Source organism: Adiantum capillus-veneris, chromosome 1, assembly GCF_014529385.1.
Source record: "Adiantum capillus-veneris isolate H3 chromosome 1, ASM1452938v2, whole genome shotgun sequence".
NCBI classification, from domain to species: Eukaryota; Viridiplantae; Streptophyta; class Polypodiopsida; order Polypodiales; family Pteridaceae; genus Adiantum; species Adiantum capillus-veneris.
Window position 1 is genome coordinate 173,846,768 of NC_140931.1, and position 6,990 is coordinate 173,853,757.

Sequence of the window (6,990 nt, forward strand, 5' to 3'; positions counted from 1 at the left end):
CTCCTTTTGATGTATAATATTCCTAGTTCTAATCTAAGCTGCTTTTGATGGCCCTTCAACATCTTTTCTTTTTTTTTTCTTTGTGGGAATCTCCGTAATCTCTGTGCTGAGCATCACCCTGTTTTGTAATTGCTTGAATTGTGTCTAAAATGCCTATGTGATATCCTGTGGGCAGATAGCATGAACACTTTGTCAAAAGCCTTTCCCAAAAAAGGAGATGAGGGCAACTCCAGATGCGACTCGCACATGCAGCCGACCATTCAAGGGTTCGATGCCCCTGACCAGACAGCCAGCCGATGATGGATCTTGCACATGCACAGTAGGTGGTTTCTCAACGGTTGTGTTGATAGAGGATAAGGTCAGCTTTTGCAGGCCCGCAGCAGCAGCAGGTGTTAGCAGTCTTTTGCAGGCTCCTGCTTATCTCCCGCCTTCGCCATCGACACCGTTATAGCTGAATGTCGTGGGGGGGGGGGGGGGGGGGGGGGGGGGGGGGGGGGGGGTCATCACGTTGGGGGAGATAAGGAGCCGTTCAGAATAAGCGCAGGGGAGTGCAAACGTGGCAGCACTTTTCGAACGTTCAAGGTTGCATGTGCGAGTCCTAAGAGACAATGGACAGGTGACTCTGGTAAATGCTGAATACATCTGATGCATGAATGATCATGACCACTAGAACCAACCCAAGTGCCCACCAGTACTCCCGCATGTACACTAAGCCATAAGAAATAAATCATCTCCACAACAAACATAGAAAAATTAAACAAGTGTAGCTAAGTAGCTCCAAGGGTAGCTACTATGCAGACTAGTAGCTGCCCTTAACATTTCCTGGTATCGAAAACTCTGTTAAATACTTGTAATTGTGCAACTGTGGAGGTACAGTGATGAACAATGCGAAAACATAAACAAGTATACAAGTTAACAAAAGCTGCTTTACTACATTGTTTCATCATTACAAGTGAGCAAAATACTCCATAAGACAGTAAATGGTTGACTGTTTACATCTCTTATCATGTTTACATGTCAAGATAATATATCTAGCCGCAATACTCTAGACGCCACTGCTTTGAGATCCTAATGCTCAGGTTATCGATCGGTTGCGGCAGTGCACAGTCCTCGGCATACTTGAGGTGATCTTCCACACAAAGCCAAGCCGTGAGCCAAGATCTTACAGTTGTTGTAAGATATCCTTGAATCTCAGTGGGATTCTCATTTTTAATATTCTTCACAATGCAGAAAGTGCCTGGAGGATTCCACAGCTACTTGTATTGTGTGTCATCCACTAGAATTGTGGACGTAGCAGTGTACTGACCTCTTTTCTCCCAGAATTAACTTAGCTTCTTGTGAAATACAGGCTTTCCACCAGTTATCTTGAATCTAGCATCTATTACACAATCTTGCTGCGTAAGAATTTCCTTGAATTGGGGAAACTGATCAGGAAAGCAGGCACTCAACAGGTTTTTTACTTTAGTCTTCATGCAGCAGGTCCACACAAATACATCAAAGTGCACAAGGCACCAGTCCAAGAATGCAGGTGCATCCCTTTTATACCCAGCAAACACCCCTACTATGTCTACAATTTCTAGATCAGTCCAGTAGGCAGGCTTTCGTGAACGGTACCTCTTGTCTAATGAAGTCAATAGGACACCATTAATATCAAGGATTAGAGCTGGCTTACTCTCAAACAATATGTTCCCAGGATCCTCCCATGGACGAGACACCATCCCATCATCGTTCCTAACATAATCTGCAACACCACCTGCACCTCCTCCATCCTCCCTTTGTCGAGACACCGTCCCATCATCGTGCCTTACATATTCTGTACCACCTGCACAACCTGCATCACCACCTGCATCCACAGATGCATCACCATCTTCCTGAGGTGGTTCAGACTTTTCATTGGTAATCTCTGTGTCCCCACATGCACCAACTGCCCCACCTGCACAACTTGCTTCACCACTTGCATCCACAGATGCATCACCATCTTCCCAAGGTGATTCAGACTTTTCAATGATAATGTCTGTGTCTTCCCTTGCACTGCCTGCACCAACTGCACCACCTGCATCCACAGATGCGTCACCATCTTCTCGAGGTGGTTCAGACTTATCAATTGTAATCTGCGTGTCATCACCTGCACCACCTGCACTAACTGCACCAACTGCACAACTTGCATCACCACCTGCATCCACAGATGCATCACCATTTTCCCTTCCTGGTTCAAACTTTTTCATGATAACCTCCGTGTCCTCACCTGTACTGAGGACAAAAAATTTCGTGTTTTTATCCTCTTGGTCATCAATGCTGCTAGCACATGGGACTTGGCCCTCAACTCTAAATGAACCATCTACATCAGGAGGGTCTTTCATAGTAGACTGTGCTTATTATGTGATCAAGATTGTCAATGTTGCTAGTGGCAGCATCTGAACATAACAACAATAATGAGATAAACAACAATGATGGACAGGACAAAAAAATTTTGATTTTGGCTTTCTTAATTCATAGGAAATGGAGAATTGTTACAAAGCCAAAAACGGTGACAAGATTTAGGAAAAGAGCAAAAAATGGGGGTGGCTACAAAGCAAAAATACCGAGACTATGTTTGGAGTCTTTTTCTGACTCTCGTTGTTGACATCAAAGGACCAATTAGCCATAGAGACTGGAGAAAATAGTAACATGGAATCTGGAAGAAAAGGTGCTACAACAACGAGAGTCAAAGGACCAATTAGCCATAGAGACTGGAGAAAATAGTAACATGGAATCCATAGAGACTGGATAAAATAGTAACATGGAATCTGGAAGAAAAGGAGTCGTTGCTAACTCTCGTTGTTGTAGCACCTTTTCTTCCAGATTCCATGTTACTATTTTCTCCAGTCTCTATGGCTAATTGGTCCTTTGTAGGAAATCTCCTCTTGTGTACTCTTGAAGGCTGTAACTTAGACATTGGGTAGAGACCTCTGTAGGAAGTAGTCAATAGTCGGTCGAGTGTAGGTTGACACCCTATGCTTGCTTCCACGCGCCTGTGGGTCGAGACTATGTTTGGAGTCTTTTTCTGACTCTTGTTGTTGTAGCACCTTTTCTTCCAGATTCCATGTTACTATTTTCTCCAGTCTCTATGGCTAATTGGTCCTTTGATGTCTTTGTTTGCCCTTTTGCATCCTCTATAGGCTTTTTGGTAGCTCCATCTGCAAGAGAGAAGAAACAATCAACAAGAATGAACCTTAAACAATATTATCTACCTTTAGGGAAAAAAAACCCAGAAATAACACCTGTCATCTTTCTCTTTCTTTCCCTTTGCATCATTTGTATGGTCTGCAAGATGGAGAGACTGGTGTCTCTGGCTGACACTTCATTGTCCTTCATTGATGAAGGCACATTTCCTGCTTGATCTCCATTGTTGGCGGATAGGCCGTGACAGACGTCAGCACAGCGAGAACTCACCTAACAAGATTTGTCAGCTAAGGACGAAGCTCGACCCGCAGGCGCGTGGAAGCAAGCATAGGGTGTCAACCTACACTCGACCGACTATTGACTACCTCCTACAGAGGTCTCTACCCAATGTCTAAGTTACAGCCTTCAAGAGTACACAAGAGGAGATTTCCTACAACGCTTTTAAGAGCCAAATACCCATCAAACGTTCTGGAAACGCTACGGAACTTGAGGGAAATCCTATCAACACCAATAGGTCGCTCTCCCCAAGGTCCATGAACCAAAACCCCAACCCTAAACACCTGGTGCAGAATCACTTAGGTTGTCTGGTCGAAATTTACAAGTCGTTGTTTCCGAAAACTAAAGTGTCTAATGTGTAGCTCTACTCATTGCGAACGCGTGGATATGCTGAAATGCAAAAAAGGACAACGTATGCTCATCGAATCACCAGATATAGCTCGTGGGTCGATCTCGCAAAGCCGGGTCGTACACCTGCAATGTAGGTGTTGGCGCGTAGCTCTCTTCGAGGGCAACACGCTGCACTTCTCCACACTTGATTTCGACCACCAGTGCGCGTGTAGCGTCAAAATAAAACTCTCACTCTCTCTCGTACACAGAGTACGCTCAACTCACACAGACAAAACTTATAAAAATGAGAAAGGTTTTTTGCATTAAGGTCAAAAGTGGTATAAATACCTTACAATCTCAAACCCTAATGTTCCAATTTAACCATTTACTAAGTCTAGATGTCAAAAATGGGATACAATTTGGAAGCTTATGCAAGCCCCACTATTTACAAAGGTGAAATGACGGTTTCTTCTCAATTAAGGAATAATTACAAAGGAAATTAGTATCCCGCCGGGCAATCACCCTCCGTTGAGTGTGTCTAGCCGCTAACAGTCCCCCCCTCCTAGATCATGTCGTCCCGACATGACAGTAGAGCTGCTTCTTCAGTGGAGGCTTTCGTGCATCTTCAGACTAGACTCATACCGTGCATGATGGGCCAGTAATATAGGGCTGAATATATCTGTATCAATGGTGAAGAAACCGGTGTAGAAGGCTTCTTCAAAGGCCTGGAGATGGTACGGGGGCAAAAACATTATTCGTTGATAGAGGGCATGTATCACCTCATGGGAAGGTTGAGCAGACAGTTCATACGCACATCTATATGTGTCTTGGAAGAAGAATATGCTGTCTGTTGCCTGTCCGGTTTAAAGATCTTAAAAACTGCCAGAAGGGTTTTTACATATTTTCTTGAGCATAATGCAAGATAGGTCAGGCGAGCCAGTGAACAATTTAATGGCGTCGTTAGGGTTTTCACCATGTATTGCCCACTCATTCTCTCACTTGCCTTCAAGCCTGGCAGCTTTGGGTAATTGAGCCACGTGGGGTGGCTTTTCTTCAGCAGCTCTTGTTCTTTCCAGGTCCGCATCCTTGGTAGAATGCAAAAGCTAAGGTTGTCTCTGATTATTTTAGATGCCTCTACCAGATGTACTAAATACTGTGGGTATTTAGTTAGCCATGCCTTTCTCCATTTTGGCTGAGAGTCCACAATAAGCTTAACACCTTCTGGTTTGGAGATATCTTCTTCGTATAGTGGCACTATCGGCTCCTCTTTAATCCTCTTGTTTATTGTAGCAGCTTCGTACTTGAGAAGAGGATATGGGAGAGAGGGTTGTAGCCATTCATGTCGAACGACATTTGCATATAATTTCTGAATGGTCATAGACTTCAATACCCTTTGCTCCCACTCCATTGCTTCTTTGGCGGTGTCTTTTATTGCCGCTTCTATTTCCTTTTGGATATTGTCTTCTTCTTCTTGTGTCAGATCCTGGGGTTCTTGGGATGGTCCCACAAGAATGTCCTCTTGCATTGTTGTGTCCACTAGATCTAACACATTGTCTATATCAATTCCTTCCATAGCTGCTGGCCCTGTGCTCAAGTGTGGCTCTTCAGTCTGCTGTTGGCCTTTTAGCTCATCAATCTGCTTTTGATATGCTTTCTTTTCCTGTTCAGCTTGATCCCCCATGGTCACTAAAAGGTCGTTCAATTCAGCATTGGCTTTCTCAGCCTCTTCTAGCTTCTTCTTGGTGTCTTCATTTTCAGTTTGCATCATCTTTAGATCCTCGTCCATCTTCTTTTTCAAGGCTACTAGCTCATCTTTCATGGCCTTGTTCTCATCCTCCAAACGGCTTTGCATCACTAGGGAGCCCTCAGCCAGCATCAATCTTTGTCTCTTCTCTAGTGTCAACTCCTTTTGGAGTTCCTTCATCTGTTCTTCATACATATCCTTCTCTGAAGAAGTGCTAGTTGAGACCGCAGCTCTGACTCTGCCCGGAGATACCCTTAGCCTCTGGATTGTATGATATTTCACTTTTATTTGATCTTTCAGCTCTATAACTTCGTCCTGGCTGGCCTCATGTTCTAGCTCAGCTTTTTCTTATCATTCCTCAAAGTCTCCACTTCTTTGGACTCATCAGCAAGCTGGAGTGTCAAGTTGTCCCTTTCTTTCTCCGCATTCGTCAGTGATTTGCTAATTTTCTTATACTCCTCCTTTGCTCTTTGAAGATTTTGGTTTGCTGCCTGACTCTAACTTTCCAGCTCTTGGCATCTTTTTAGTGCCGTGTCCAGATCAGCTTACAGCTTGGCTTGCTTCTATGTGTTCTCTTGGTCCTGCTTTTGCAGCGAGTCCACCTCGCCTTTGATTTGAACTTCATTTGCTTTGAGATTATCACACTCAATCTCAGTGGCCATAGACCTTGCTCTGAGCCCAGTGAGTCTTTGCATCACTTCATCCCAATCATTGGCTTGTGGCTGTAAATCCATTATATCTGTGGCCATTTCCTTCAACTCCACCAATCGAGGGCTCAGCATATTCTTTGGGCCTAGTGCTAGACAACTCAAAAGTTGCCTCTTCTCGAGAGTATCCAGCAGCTAGTAGATCAAGGAATATTCTATAGTTTTTTTCTTCTAGATCTGGCTTCTCATCTTTTGGTTCAATTTCTGCCTTCTGCTCTTTCTCTTTGTTCTCCTCTTCCTTGGAGTCTTGTTGCCCATCAGATTTGTTCAACTCCTGAGTTTGTCGGGGTTGAGGAGGACTAGGAGGAGGCGGTGATGGTGAAGGGTTGGATTCTCGGCTTGATGGTGGGGTTGGTTGCTTCTTCTTGAAGTCCCGATCAACCTTTGTTTTCCTCTCTCTTTCTTGCCCTTCTTGCTCTTCTAGCAGCTGTCGTCTCACATCATCAACTTCTTCTTCGGTAAAAGGTATGTTTGGGATATTCTCAGCTGTAGCATCTAAGATCTCAAAATTCTTTATATAATCTTCAAAGCAATCCCTTTGAGTTCTTCGAGAAGATCCAAACATAGCCTCAAATGAGGGCTTCCATAATTTTCTCAGATCCCCTTTTAGCATCCTCTCAGCTCTGAAACTCTCCATTAGTCTTTCTAGCCTTGCTGCTTTCTAAGACTTTGTTTCTTTTACTGGCACCTGTAGAGTTTCTTTCTTCTCCTTCTTGGGCTGTGGCGGCTTTTCTGGCACTGCCTCTAAACGGCGCTTCAACCTTGTGGCTA

At 44.2% G+C, this 6,990-nt stretch overlaps 1 pseudogene; it reads right to left on the reverse strand.

Moving 5' to 3' along the window:
- Positions 1–1,031: 1,031 nt before the first annotated feature.
- Positions 1,032–2,225, reverse strand: LOC147466037 (uncharacterized; annotated as a pseudogene).
- Between the last annotated feature and the right edge of the window lie 4,765 nt (positions 2,226–6,990).